Source organism: Gossypium arboreum, chromosome 4 (genome assembly GCF_025698485.1).
Source record: "Gossypium arboreum isolate Shixiya-1 chromosome 4, ASM2569848v2, whole genome shotgun sequence".
Classification (NCBI taxonomy): Eukaryota; Viridiplantae; Streptophyta; class Magnoliopsida; order Malvales; family Malvaceae; genus Gossypium; species Gossypium arboreum.
Genome location: NC_069073.1, coordinates 89,215,826 through 89,232,246, shown reverse-complemented (window position 1 = coordinate 89,232,246; position 16,421 = coordinate 89,215,826).

Genomic DNA, 16,421 nt, shown 5'->3' with positions numbered 1-16,421 from the left:
TCTCTTGTACACATGGTGAACACTTAGTACCACTCATGCGACCTAACCGATTTGTCTCGTAGCTCTCTTGTCTACATGGTGTCCTTCACTTGGAATCACGCATGCGACCTAGCTACATTTACCTTTCACGTAGCTCTCTTGTCTACATGGTGTCCTTCACTTGGAATCACGCATGCGACCTAGCTACATTTATCTTTCACGTAGCTCTCTTGTCTACATGGGATACATCTCGTATCACGCATGTGACCTAGCTACTACAGGGTGTCTCGTAGCTTTCTTGTACACATGATGTGCACTCAGCATCATACATGTGACCTAGCTACGCCCTCTATTTCATTCGATCTCTCCAATGTTCAACCGGATCTCTCTCTATATTTATTTCCATTTTTCCAATAGTCGATTTACATTTTAACATCAGCTAGTATGTTTATATAATAGGCTAAAATATAAGAATGTACATGAAATTATTGTAATATTTACATACAAACTTACCTTGGTGCAAAATGTGGAAATTTTGCAATTTAGTCCAAAACTTTTTCCTTCCCCTGCTCGAGATCAATTCGCGTCTTTCTTGATCTATAATAACACATTTAGCTCATTTAATACTCATACTATTTATTTCAATCCAAAATCACATTATGGAAAAATTACATTTTGCCCCTAACTTTTACAAAATTACATTTTGCCCCTAGACTGGAATTTAATTTCAGCCCTTATTCTTATGTTTTATGATATGCTGAACATTTTCTCTTCTACAACAACATCAAATTCTCACTCTATCATATAGTTATGAACAATAGGTATTTTTACCGATTATCTTGCTTTTACTCGTTTTCACTTAAAACCGAGTAGCACAAGTTATTTAACATAATTTAAAACCTCATATTCTATCATAAAACATCAAAATACACAAATTTCACCTATGGGTATTTTTCCAAATGTGAACCCTAGGTTAAATTATTACTAGCATAAGCTTAATCGAGCTTCCGGATTCCAAAACGTAAATAACATTAAAAGCGGGCTTGGAATCACTTACTATGGAGCTTGAAAATTGAAGAAACCCTAGCTATGGAGAGAGGAGAATTCGGCAGCAACTAAGGAGGAGGATGATCAATTTTGTGTTATTTTTCCCATTTTATTTCATTTAATATCCAAATGACCAAAATGCCCTCCTTACTAAACTTTCAAAAATTCCTTCCATGTCCTAATTTTGTCCATGAATTTAAAATTGGTCAAATTTCTATTTAAGACCTCCTAATTAATATTCCAAAACAATTTCATACTAAAACTTCCGGATGTAAATTTTGCAACTTATTCGATTTAGTCCCTATTTTCAATTTAAGCACTTTAGGCATAGAATTTCATCACGAAATTTTCACAAAATCATGCAATCATATCATAAACCCCAAAATAATTATAAAACAATTATTTCTATCTCGGATTTGTGGTCATGAAACCACTATTCCGATTAGGCCCTAATTCGGGTTGTCACACTCTCTCCTTCCCGTTATCGTGTGAGCCAAAATGGCGTGTATGTACCTCAGAGATGGAGGGAGAGCCGATGCCTTGGAGCGGCTAGGATTGTAGGTGGCCCCACCTAATACTAATGCATCCTAGCACCGTGAAGGAAAATGATGGATATGGCGATTGAGAGTGTCCAAATCATTCTCCTCCTTGAACTCCTCCGTATATAAGCCTAGTGCAGTACCGAACTCTAGGACGCTGAGCTGGCGGACTAATCTGCCTAGAAGAAATTGGATCGTGCCAGGATCATCGTAGTTCGTTATTACGGTCTAAAGATGAGATGTTGAGCATAGTTCCATCATGAGCTCGAGGTATGTTGGCTCGATGAGCCCAAAGAATAGCTCCCAAGGGTCAGTGTTTAGGAGGGCCCAAATCGCATCAGCCCACTGAACTTGTTCTATTGTAACCCAGTCGATGCAGTGGCCCGCAATTAAAGGTCGAGCCCGAAGAGGTTTTAATATAGAACGAATTTTACAACGAAATCATTTTTTTCGAAAAACACTTTAATGTAGCCTCGCAAGATTTGGCCATAATGTCCAGTCCGGGTTTGGGGTGTTACATTTATTGGTATTAAAGCCAGGTAGCAAAATTCGACTGTGGGTTTGGGTTTCTTTTAAAACTTGGGATTTCGAAAAAGAATTGCTTTAAATGATTTGAAATACTTGAAAATATTTTACTGCTGATGGTGTGGTACATCGAGTCTCCAACGCTGATTTTGTAAGTCCTCTGAAACTACTGTGCGTTTAAATTGAAATATTGAGACTACTGTAGGTAGTAGACTGTACTGAAATACTCTGTCTAGGGTAAACTAAAACTGTAGTAAGACTGCGAGCTGCAAAAACAAACACTGAAATACTGAAACTATTTTTCATAAAATATCCTATAATAAATGTCAGAGTCGTAAACTAATGCATAAAATTTCTAACACAGATAAAATGAAAATCAATAATGAGCACCAGAGGTACTCCTGGAAGGGGTACAAGAGGCCACGGCAGAGGCTGTGGAGGTGCTCAGGCTAGGTCTTCGGCATCAAACCATATGCCTAACGATGAAGCTATGGAGACACCAGCTTCACCCGTGACTAAGGCTAGTCACACGATCGTGCAGCTAGGGACGATGCACTGTCCCAAGTTATATTGCGAATTCTTGATAGGGTTTTTGGGCCTAATACTGGTACTATGGTCCGTGGGTCAGTTACAGAACGACTCCAGTCTAATGGGGCTGAGATTTGTAGGGGAATTGCTGAAGTTGCCCCTAATGTGGCTAAATATTGGATTAAGGCCACAGAGAAGATCATGGATGACCTCGACTGCACCCCCAAGCAAAAACTAAAAAGTGCAGTGTCATTGTTGCGATACGAAGCCTATCAGTGGTGGCTTACAGTGAAAGAGGGCACTTAGCCCGACCGGTTGACCTGAGAATTTTTCAAGATTGCATTCCAAGGGAAATATGTGAGTGCTAGTTATGTGGATGCCCAAGAAAGAGAGTTCCTTAATTTGACTCAGAAGGATAAATTAGTGGCCGAATATGAGGCGAAATTCTTGCGATTAAGTCGCTATGCGCGAGGCGTGGTGGCAACTAAATATGAGCGTTGCGTTCACTTTGAGGATGGCCTCAAAGATAGTCTACGGGTGTTGATAGCTCCATAGAGGGAGTGAGATTTTGCTACTTTAGTGGATAAGGTGAAGATTGCTGAAGAAATGAAGCGTACAGAACGAAAAAATCGTGAGAAGGACAGAGGTAGGAACAAGAGGGATTCGGAACCCTCAAATTCTTTTCTGAGGCCTAAGAAAAAGGCCAGAATTGATGGGCTAGTTAGAGTTGGGCGCCTGTTACTGCTTCTGGATCGCAGCCCTGTGCTAATTGTGGGAGACGTCATCAGAGCGAGTGCTAGAAAAGGATTGAGGCATGTTTGAGGTGCGGATCATTAGAGTACCATATTAGAGATTGTCCAAGGAGGCCCGATCAGATGAAAGCTATTACTATGGGTGTCGTTCAGCCACCGACAGGTGATCAATAGCCATCAAGAGGCTGTGGTCAAGCTAGAGGTGGAAATGGTATAGGCCATGGTCGTGGAGTACCGGGCAGAGGTGCTGGTCATACTAAGGCGAGGTAGCTAGCTCTGGTTTATGTTGCACATCGTTGAGAGGACGGAGACGCCCCAAATGTTATTACGGGTACATTCTTTATCCATAACGTACCTTATACTGCACTAATTGATGTTGGGTCTACTCATTCTTATATAGCATGCACTGTATCTGAGACTTTGGGTATAAGGGTTGAAAACACTGCGAGTAAGGTTACGGTGTTAGTCCATTAGGGCAGTCTGTAAGGGTGAATAACATGTTTAAGGATATACCTTTGAAGGTCCAAAGAATGATCTTTTTGGCAGATTTAATGGAACTCCCTTTTGGGGAATTTGACTTAATACTGGGCAAGGACTGGCTAGTTAAGAACCAAATGAAGTTGGATTGTGCTACTAAACGGGTGGTACTGAAAACTACGGAGGGTGATGAGGTGGTTGTAATTGGGGAGCGTCGAAATTATTTGTCAAATGTGATTTCTACACTGAGGGACGAGAAATTGATTCATAAGGGTTGTGAGGCGTAGTTAGCTTACATCAGTGTTTCTGATTCTGAAGGTTCGTCTATTAAGGATATCAGAATGGTTAAAAATTTTCTGGATGTTTTTCCTGATGAACTACCTGGTTTGCCTCCAAACAGTTAAGTGGATTTTAGGATTGAGCTACTGCTTGGTACAACTCCGGTGTCCATCGCCCCTTATCGAATGGCACCGAAGGAGCTTGTGGAGCTTAAAGCTCAAATTCAAGAATTACTGCAGTAAGGGTTCATTCGCCTTAGTGTGTCTCCGTGGGGAGCACCGGTTTTATTTGTGGAAAAGAAGGATGGATCCATGCGTATGTGTATTGACTACCGACAACTAAATAAATTGACCATTAAGAATAAGTACCCCATATCGAGGATAGACGATCTATTCGACCAGTTCTGAGGAGCTTCAGTCTTCTCTAGGATTGATTTCCGATTGGGGTACCTTCAACTGAGGGTCAAGGAGACTGATGTTTATAAGACAACGTTTAGGACTCGTTATGGTCATTACGAGTTCCTAGTGATGCTGTTTCGACTGAAAAATGCACCAGTAGCCTTTATGGATCTGATGAATCGAGTGTTCCAGCATTATCTGGATCGGTTCGTAGTGGTGTTTATAGATGATATTCTGGTGTATTCGGAAACTGAAGATGAACACGATGCACATCTCCGTGTTGTTCTGCAAATTCTAAAGAAGAAACAACTGTATGCTAAATTCAGCAAGTGTGAATTATGGCTACGAGAGGTAACTTTTCTGGGTCATGTGGTATCTGCTAAGGGGATTAGGGTTGATCATCGGAAAATTGAAGCTGTTCTGGATTGGAAGTAGCCTAAGTCGATATCTAAAATTTGAAGTTTTCTGGGTGTAGTAGGGTATTATAGACATTTTGTGGATGGGTTTTCATTGATTGCTGCACCTCTGACTAAATTGTTGCGTAAGGGTGTATCATTTAACTGGACTGATGCACAGCAGGAGAGTTTTGAGAAGCTTAAGAAAGTTTTGACTGAGGCCCCTGTATTGATACAGCCAGAGTCTAGGAAAGAATCCATTGTCTATAGTGATGCATCACATGTCGATCTGGGATGTGTGTTGATACAAGAAGGTAATGTGGTGGCTTATGCATCTCGTCAACTTAAAACTCATGAGGCGAATTATCTGACGCATGACTTGGAGTTAGCCGCAGTGGTATTCGCATTTAAGATTTGGAGGCATTACTTATATAGTGAGAAGTGTATCATTTACACTAATCATAAGAGCCTCAAGTACCTCCTCAATCAGAAGGAGCTGAATCTTAGGTAGCGTAAATGGATTGAGCTACTAAAAGACTATGTTTGTTCTATTGAATACCATCCTCGTAAGGCCAATGTGGTGGCCGACGCACTGAGCCGTAGGGCTATGATTGATTTGAGGGCGATGTTCGCTCGACTTAGCTTATTTGATGATGGTAGTCTATTTGTAACACCCCTTACTCGTCTCTTATGCCGGGACAGGGTACGAGGCATTACCGGACTTAAACACAAACAATCATGCAAACCGGGCCATAAAATTTTGTTCAAATTTAAAAATTTTCAATTTTTATCTTAAAGTCCCTTACTTGGGCCTACAAGGCCTTAAGTGTGCTATTAAAGTGATTAGGACTAAACCGAGAACTTTGAAAGGTTTAGGAAAATTTATGAAATTTTTTCCATGAAGTGGAGCCACATGCCCATGTGGACACAGGGACACGCCCGTGTGTCTTCAACACGCCCATGTCCTTAGGCCTTGTAACTCTCTAACTATAATGTCATCACGCAAAATAAACCACACGGCCAAGCCACATGCCCATGTGCTAGGCCGTGCCCTCCACACGGTTGAGACATATGGCCGTGTATCTGCTAGTGTGACTAACACTTAGGCTATTTTCCAAGCCTTTGTGTTACCCTTAATTTCCACAATTCTTTGTATATATTAAGGACATATATCATGCAATCATTTTAATGATTTAACCTCCTTCATTAAGATATATTCTTAACATTAACATGTCATTATTCACGTATTTTGCATGCTCATGCAATATTAGGCCTAGATGTAAACATCCATGACCATTAAACTTACTATTGTACCACATTTACTAATAATCTAGAATTATTCACTTATCACTTGTGTTATTAGACCTTGAGCAATCAAGTTTAATCAACATCATCATCTTTTTTTTTTCTTATATCAAGCATTTTCTCATAGCAATGACCGGTTCGATTGGTCATGAAGCATTCATCATACACACATGTTATACACCAACATGCATTTTCAACAAGCATATCCACATCACAAACATTAGGGCTTAACATGGATAAATAGGCTTACAAGCCATAATTATTGTAAGCCACATCTCATGGCTATATACAATGAATCATTATAAGCCAATACATTTGGCTACTCATAACAACATCTATCATAAAACTAAGTCCCTATACATGCCACTCACTTGGAATCGCTAGCATAAATATATTAATATTCCAACGAAGATGTCTTGATAATGTGATACTACCTCCGAAGATCTCCAAACCCGAGCCGACCTAAAAATGCTAAGGAAATGGAAAAAGGGAGTAAAATTTACGCTTAGTAAGCTCGCATGAAAAATAATAAGCAATGTGATAACATGCTATTTTTAAAATTCTTTCTATTTATTCAAAGTCTAGTCAAGCTATTTTCCTAAATCACAGTCACCAAATTATTCGTATCTAGAGCTGTGGGAATTCGAATTGGAAACTGTTAATTTTCCCTAAAATTAGACTCACATATATTTTTACCATAAAATTTTTAGTATTTTTGGTATAGCCAAAAAGTACAGTTTATTCTTTAAAGTCACCCCTATTTTGTTGTCTGGCAGTTTCGACCGCTCTTCACTATAAATCAATTATCTCATAGTACGAGACTTGGATAATGCTTATGTCTATTTCCCTTGAAACTAGTCTCATTAAGGATTTTAAGAATATAAATTATAACCCATAATAAGTTTTTTATAATTTGTATGATTTTCCAAATTTAGGACAGGGGAGTTCGAGATCACTCTGACCCTGTTTCACAAAAATTCAAATATCTCCTTATATGAGTTTCTTTTGCTTACACTATTTCCTTTATCTAAAACTAGACTAAATAAGATTTAATTTCATATTTTACTCAGCCTCTAACTCAATTTTCACTATTTTTGGTGGATTTGAAAAGTCGAACCACTGGTATTGTACTAATCTATAATAATGCAACAGGATGATAACCATCTCAAATTTGTAATAGAAATTATTCTCATAAATATCACTCATTCATTTGCACTCTTATCACAAGTCTATTTCATTTCACATGGAAAACACATGCTCATGGGTTTCGAGTACGTACATGTGCTATATCTTAGCAAAATCACTCATCTAAACATGACAATCATATACTGTGACAGCCTTAAAATGACCCTAGTCGGAATGTGGTTTTCGGACCACAAAACCGAGGCATAAAAATAATTTAATATTTATTTTATTTCCTATAATGTGTGTTAACTCATGTGTGACATTTTTGATGTTTTGATTTAGAGCTATAAATGTGAATTTCACTAGAAAGGACCTAGTAGTAAACTTTGAAAGTATGATGGGGAAATGTGTGATGACTAATTAAAGCATGCATGCAAAACAATGGACTTGCATGTCAAATTCCCCCAATAGCTAGTGGCCGCCATGACAAGGAATTATGGGCAAAATCATGTCATGAAACATGTTTGGTAAGTGGGTTATGTTGGAATGAATAAAATAAGGAGTATGGAATAAAAAAAAAATGTGTGTGTGAAGGCTTCTCTCCCTCCCCATTGCCGTGTAGGTAGGAAAGAAAACAAAAAAATTTTGTTCACCCATTTCACTCTCTTTTTGGCCGAAAATACTAAGGATAAGGAAGGAGTTTTGCTTCATGCTTGGTTTGGAAGAGGATTAGGAAGGGGTTTGGCTATACTTGCATCAAGATTAAGGTATGTTTGGTGGCATGGTATGAAACGAGACATCTCCGACTTTGTTTCGAGATGTTTAATATGTCAACAAGTGAAAGCGGAACATCAAGTGCCTTGAGATTACTTCACCGATCACGATACCCGAATGGAAATGGGATCGAGTCACAATGGACTTTGTGTCCGGACCGCCATTGTCGCAAGTAAGAAGGATGCGATTTGGGTTGTTGTTGATAGACCGACTAAGTCGGCTCACTTTATCCTGTATGCACGGATTTTTCATTGGATAAACTAGCTGAATTGTACGTTTCTCGATTGTGAGATTACACGGGTACCGATTTACATTGTGTCGATAGAGATCCGAGGTTCACCTCGCGATTTTGGAAGAAATTACAAGAAGCTTTGGGTACCAAGTTGCATTTTAGCACCGCCTTTCACCCTCAAACCGATGGTCAATCCGGCGGATAATTCAGATACTTGAGGATATGTTGAGATGTTGCATTCTCGAGTTCGGTGGTTCATGGGAACAGATTTACCTTTGATTGAATTCGCTACAACAATAGTTTTCAATCAAGTATTAAGATGGCGCTTACTGTGCTTTGTACGGCGGAAATGCCGTACACCATTGTTTTGGACCGAGCTCGGTGAAAACAAAATTTTCGAGTGGATTTGATTAAAGATGCTGAAGCGGAAGGTAAAGGTAATCCGTGAAAGTCCGAAGGCGCCACAGATCGTCGTAAATCGTGACGGATTTGAAACGAAAAGACATTGAGTATCAGGTAGGAGATAAAGTGTTTCTTAAAGTTTCGCCTTGGAAAAAGATACTCAGATTCGGCCGTAAGGGCAAGTTGAGCCCGAGATTCATTGGGCCGTACGAAAACTCTGAACGAGTTGGCCTAGTTGCGTATCGTTTGATTTTTCCCCCTGAACTCGAAAAGATTCACAACGTCTTCCACGTTTCAATGCTTTGACGCTATAGATCTGATCCGTCGTACGTAATTAGTCCATCAGAGGTTGAAATTCAAGCCGATATGAGTTATGAAAAAGAACCGATTCGTATCTTAGCTCGTGAAGTAAAAGAGTTGCGAAACAAAAGGGTTCCGCTAGTGAAAGTGTTATGGCTCAAACACGGAATAGAAGAAGCTACTTGGGAACCCGAGAACTCTATGAAAGAGCGATACCCAAATCTATTTACCGGTAAGATTTTCGGGGACGAAAATTTCTTAAGTGGGGGAGAGTTGTGACAGCCTTAAAACGACCCTAGTCAGAATGTAGTTTCGAGACCACAAAACCGAGGCATAAAAATAATTTAATATTTATTTTATTTCCTATAATGTGTGTTAACTCATGTGTGACATTTTTGATGTTTTGATTTAGAGCTATAAATGTGAATTTCACTAGAAAGGACCTAATAGTAAACTTTGAAAGTATGATGGGGAAATGTGTGATGACTAATTAAAGCATGCATGGAAAACAATGGATTTGCATGTCAAATTTCCCCCAATAGCTAGTGGCCGCCATGACAAGGAATTATGGGCAAAATCATGTCATGAAACATGTTTGGTAAGTGGGTTATGTTGGAATGAATAAAATAAGGAGTATGGAATAAAAAAAAATGTGTGTGTGAAGGCTTCTCTCCCTCCCCATTGACGTGTAGGTAGGAAAGAAAACAAAAATTTTTTTTTCATCCATTTCACTCTCTTTTTGGCCGAAAATACTAAGGATAAGGAAAGAGTTTTGCTTCATGCTTGGTTTGGAAGAGGATTAGGAAGGGGTTTGGCTATACTTGCATCAAGATTAAGGTATGTTTGATGTTGTGCCATTAGATTCATGCATGTTTTTGGTTGCTAACTTGATGTTCTTATTAGCCCATGGTTCGAATCTTTGTTATATCATGGGGATGGTATTTGGCCAAGGTGGATTTTGAGTTAATGCCATTGCATGTTAAATATGAAGCTTGATGATGATACATGTGATGGTGGATTGAGGACTCTTAGATTTTCTTTAAGCATTTTTGAATGAGATACTAAGTTCTTTGTGTAATCATGACCAAAATTATGGTGTCGTGATGTATTCGGCCATGGTACATCCATAAGTGTGATTTATGCTCATTGCATGGAAAGTAAGATTTGTGTTTCGAAATCATGTTCATGTTTAGTTACAATCAACTTGAGATTCGGCTCTAGCATATATATATATGTATATATGTTTGAGCATGATGCATTGGTATGACATATATATACTATCTCAAGGTATATACTTACTTATGATGATGTTTCGGTTATGAAGGAAATGATAGATGTGTATTGAGTTACAATATGGAATGCATTAGTTAGTAAAATGTATGCTATTTTGTGTGGTAATAAGTGTATAATTGGCCTCAACATGGACATGCATATTCGCCACATGAGGGGAAATTGGTGTGCATGCATTCGGTTAGAGGCAAGCATATTAATGCCTATTCTTGGCTTAGAAAATTCGGCTAAGAGGAATATTAACTAATGTGTTGAGTTCGATTCATGATTCGTACATATGCGACTTTGATGCCTAATGAGTATATATATTGGCTAAGTACCTTGAATTCCTCTTCGATGCTCAAATGATTAAATCAATTTATTTGTCAAATTAAGCTCAAGAGCAAAGGGAGCTAAATCCAATAAAGGGAAGGAAAAAGTAGTCGAGTAGCCGTTAAATCGCTCGACAACATCCAAGGTAAGTACTTGAGTAATAGAGCTTAAATTCGAATTGATTAGATCATGTTTAAAGCAAATTAAAATCATGCTCTTTGTGTGTGGCTATTGAGCGAAATTTCAAGTGTGAATAGTGACTTGTGTTTGAGTTTTGCTAATGAAAATGAAATACTGAATGTGTCATAATTTATTGATAATTGTGCTCGGTTATTGAATGATGTCCGGGCTAAGTCCCGAAGGCTTTGTGCTAAGTGACTATATCTCGGACTAGGATCCGAAGGCATTCGTGCGAGTTAATAAATCCGGGCTAAGCCGAAGGCATTTGTGCAAGTTACTAAACCGGGTTAAGTCCCAAAGGCATTAAATGCGAGTCACTATAACCAGCTTCACCAAGGCATTTGAGCGAGTCGTTATATCCAGTTAAATTCGAAGGTACGTGATTCGAGAATGAGCGATCTTGCTATAAAATTTTCAGTTAATACGCTTGAAAAATTCCAGCAATGAGGTATGTTCGTATGTGCTTGAATTAGTTGATTCCTTGAATATTATTCGCTCAATCGAGTAATGGGTTTCGGTATTTGGCTAAGATGATCCCTTATGTATGAACATAGGGGTTGGAATGTGAAATGAGTATGATATTGAGAATTTGTGAATATGAAATTATCCGTTAGCTTTATGAATGCTATGCTTTTGTTGTGCTGGAATCTCTTGCTCAAACTTACTAAGCATAAATTGCTTACTCCGTCTTCTCTGTTTCTCTGTTTTATAGATTTTGCTCGTTAGCTATCGGATTCAGGATCATCGAGTCGAAGTCATCCACACTATCAAAGCCCCCATTTTGGTACAATTTTGGTTGAACTTTGAAATGGCATGTATAGGACTACCCTTTTGTTGAAGGTCATGTACCTTTCGGTTTTGTGTAAACTTGGATGGCCATGCTAAAATGGCTATATATCGTTTTAGCCTAGTACCATAATCATTTGTTTGTTGATCATTATGAGGTATGGAATTGTTTTGAAACGATTAGCCATTGGGATGGTTAATCATGATCACACTTTGTGCTATGTATGCAAAGGGGCCAATTGAATCATGGAAATCATGAAATAGGTAAAGCCTACCTTAAAGGCAGATGCTGACAGCAGCAGTGATGTGGATGTGAAAATCACTAAAAATAGTAGGAATGGTATTAAATAGTGAATAAATTATGTAAATGAACTTTGATTAATCTACTTTCATGTGGAAGAAACGAAACGGTCATATGAGTTATATGTTAAGAGATATTAAAGTTCTCGTGAAACAGGGCCAGAACGGTTTCTGGGTCCCCTGTTCCGACTTTGGAAATTCATTGTAAATTAACCAGAGATAATTAGGAGTCATGCCATATATGTATAGATTCCTCTCTGAGTCTAGTTTCTATAGAAACAAACGGAATGAGTATTAAAGGCCTGTACAAGGAAATATTCAATTCGTAACGCACGAAGGTTAGTGTAGTCGAACCCTGGGATAGGGGAGACTTTAACTAATAAACTGTACTAATTGGCTCAACCAAAAATTCTAGCAAAAAAATATGTAGATGTACATATGAGTCTAGTTTCAGGGAAAAATTACGAAACAAATTTTTGAGCTTTGAAACTCAAGATATGATTTTTAAGGTGACAGTGACGCAGTGACCAGCTAGTCTGGAAATTTCTAAATGGACTGTGAAAATAGTTAAGTGTGTGTGCACCTTGTGTCCGATTCCGATAACGGACTTGGGTACGGGATGTTACAATTTTATTGGTATCATAGCTACAGTTTAGTCGATTCTAGGACTACCGTAATGCGTTTGGGTCTAGCTATACATGCCATTTTATGTGATTATTTGATAGTGTGGTGATTTCTGACGTTTGAATTTGTGTTTATTTATAGTAATGGATCCCGATCCCAACCGAGCGATAGCTGATGATGTGGAGAGTGTGGCGCCTGCTTCCGCACAAGGGACAGCGCCGGCGGACTCTCAACCTGTTGCTAGCAATCCGAATGATGAGGCTAGGCAAGCCTTTTATAGCATGATGAATGATTGGTTCAACCAATACATTCGAACTAATACTACTGTTCCACAACCTCCATTCCCAACAAACACACCCCGCACCTACAATGCCTCCAAGAATCGACCAAATAAGGTCGAATAAGCCCCAGTTGATGAATCCGAAAACACGGGCTATGAATTCAAAGCTACGGATAACGACGATGCCGAGCAAGCTGAATTTTGGTTGGACAACACTATCCGTACTCGATGAGCTATCTTGTACACCGATGAATGCCTAAAGTGTGCTATCTCCTTGCTACGTGATTACGCCTATTATTGGTGGAGCACTCTGACTTCTGTTGTGCCCCGAGAGCAAGTAACTTGGGAATTTTTCCAAACTGAGTTTCGGAAAAAGTATATCAGTCAGAGATTTGTTGATCAAAAACGGAAGGAATTTCTTGAGCTTAAGCAAGGTTCTATGTCAGTTACTGATTACGAGCGAAAATTTGTTAGACTTAGTAGATACGCTTGGGAATGTGTTTCGTCCGAGGCTGTAATGTGTAAACGTTTCGAGGATGGGCTGAATGAAGACATAAAAATGTTCGTTGGCATTCTTGAAATACGAGAGTTCGTAGTACTTGTCGAGCGAGCTTGTAAAGCCGAAGAGCTTAGAAAAGAAAAACAAAAAGTTGATGTGGGAATTGGAGAGTTTCGTAAAAGATCCTCGGGAAAGTCTCTTCAACATGCATCGAAGAAATTTAGAGATGATGTGGGCCGGTCTAGAGGCACTTCGGGCCTTTTTAGACGAGATCGTGATCGACCCCCTGTGGGTACACGAGGCACTTCGGTCGCCAGTGTTGGGAATGAACGTCGAGACGAGCGGAGTGTCGACATTGTGGCAAATGGCATTCGGAAGTCTGAGGTTCCGTGACCACTCTGTTACAAGTGCGAATCGATCGACCACTTTATTAAAGATTGCCCGAGGTTGCCGAACAAAATACAAATCGAGTGGGAAGCGGGTGCTACCACCGCCGAGGTAGACCATCCGGAAATACGGGCAATGCTAGTGGTGGTCGAGAGGATCTAGAGATGCTACGACCAGATCCGAGGCTCGCGCTCTGCTAGGGCTTATGCCATACGCCGAGCGTGAGGATGCTTCCTCGCCGGATGTTATTACCGGTACTTTCACTCTCTTTGATACTAATGTGATTGCTTTAATTGACCCCGGTTCTACTCATTCTTATATATGCGAAACCTTAGCATCCAAAGAAGACTTTACCTATTGAGTCTCATCGAGTTCGTAATTCGGTGTCGAATCCCTTGGGTCGTTACGTCTTTGGTCGACAAAGTGTGTAAGAAATGTCCCCTAGTAATTCGAGGTTCCTGTTTTCCGGCGGACTTCATGCTTTTGCCGTTAGATGAATTTGATGTTATTCCTGGGTTGGATTGGTTGACCGTGCCTGATGCGGTTGTGAATTACAAAAGCAAGACTATTGATTTGAGGTGCGCAAATAACGAGATGATCCGAGTTGAATCTACGGACTTAAAGGGGTTGCCAGCTGTAATATCATCAATGTTGGCCCAGAAATATGTAAGAAAGGGGTGCGAAGCATACCTTGCATATGTACTTGATGATAAGGAGTTAGAAGTAAAACCCGAATCTGTGCCGGTGGTTTGTGATTACCCGGATGTTTTTCTCGAAGAATTACCGGGTTTGCCACCTATTCGGGAGATAGAGTTTGGTATTGAGCTTGTACCTAGGACCACACCGATTTCGATAGCTCCGTATCGTATGGCACCAACGGAATTAAAGGAGTTGAAAGCTCAGTTGCAAGAGTTGGTGGATAGAGGTTTTGCTCGCCCGAGTTTTTCACCTTGGGGTGCACCAGTGTTGTTTGTGAAAAAGAAGGACGGAACTATGAGGTTGTGCATCGACTATCGCCAGCTTAATAAAGTGACAATAAAGAACAAATATCCGCTATCACATCGATGATTTGTTCGATCAACTGAAGGAGCCTCGGTGTTCTCAAAATAGATTTGAGATCGGGCTATTATCGCCATGAATCCGAGATTCGAGATATACCTAAACCGCCTTGAGCGAGATATGGTCACTACGAGTTCTTAGTGATGCCGTTTGGGCTCGATGAATGCCCTGCGGTATTTATGGGTTTGATGAATCGGATCTTTAGACCGTATTTGGATCGGTTCGTAGTTGTGTTCATTGACGACATCTTGGTCTATTCAGAGATGAGACCGAACATGCGAGCACCGAGAGCGATGTTGCAAGTTTTACGGGACAAGCGGTTATACGCTAAGTTCAGCAAGTGCGAGTTCGTTAAGAGAGGTTAGCTTCTTGGGTCATGTGGTATCTCAGCATCGGGTATTCGAGTCGACCGAGTAAAATTTCAGCCATACTTAGCGGAAGCCTCGAGGAATATTACCGAGGTTCGAGCTTTTGGGGCTTGCGGTTACTACCGATGGTTTGTAAAAGGATTCTCAATGATAGCCACACCCATGACGAAACTGCTTCAGAAAGATGTCAAGTTTGAATGGACGGAAAAGTGTCAGAAAAGTTTCGATCAATTGAAAACTCATTTGACGGAAGCTCCAGTTTTAGTGCAGCCCGAATCTGGCAAAGAGTTTTTTCATCTATAGTGACGCCTCCCTACTTGGGTTGGGTTGCGTATTGATGAAAGAAGGTCGAGTTGTGGCCTACGCGTCGAGACAATTAAAGCCACATGAGAAAAATTATCCGACCCATGATCTCAAACCGGCTGCCATCGTATTCGCCTTAAAGATATGGCGACATTACTTATTTGGTGAGAAGTGCCATGTGTACTCGGATCACAAAAGTCTCAAATATTTGATGACTCAAAGAGACTTAAATCTACGACAAAGACGTTGGCTCGAGTTGTTAAAAGATTATGAGCTCGTCATTGATTATCACCCGGGAAAGGCTAATGTGGTTGCGGACGCCTTAAGCCGAAAATCGCTGTTTGCTTTACGAGCAATGAATGTACACCTGTCTATTCTACCCGACAATGTGTTAGTAGCCGAATTAAAGGCCAAACCATTGTTAACTCATCAAATTCGTGAAGCTCAGAAAGTTGACGATGAGTTGCTTGCAAAACGGGCTGAGTGTGTTCCGAACAAGGAATCGGAGTTTCAAATTGATGATGACGATTGTTTTAGGTTCAGAAGTCGTCTGTGTGTTCCAAAGAATTCGGAACTCATTTCGATAATTTTGAACGAAGCCCATTGTAGCCGAATCGCAATTCACCCGGGGAGTACGAAGATGTACAACGATTTGAAACGTCGGTTTTGGTGGCATGGTATGAAACGAGACATCTCCGACTTTGTTTGAGATGTTTAATATGTCAACAAGTGAAAGCGGAACATCAAGTGCCTTGAGATTACTTCACCGATCACGATACCCGAATGGAAATGGGATCGAGTCACAATGGACTTTGTGTCCGGACTGCCATTGTCAGCAAGTAAGAAGGATGCGATTTGGGTTGTTGTTGATAGACTGACTAAGTCGGCTCACTTTATCCCTGTGCGTACGGATTTTTCATTGGATAAACTAGCTGAATTGTATGTTTCTCAGATTGTGAGATTACACGGGGTACCG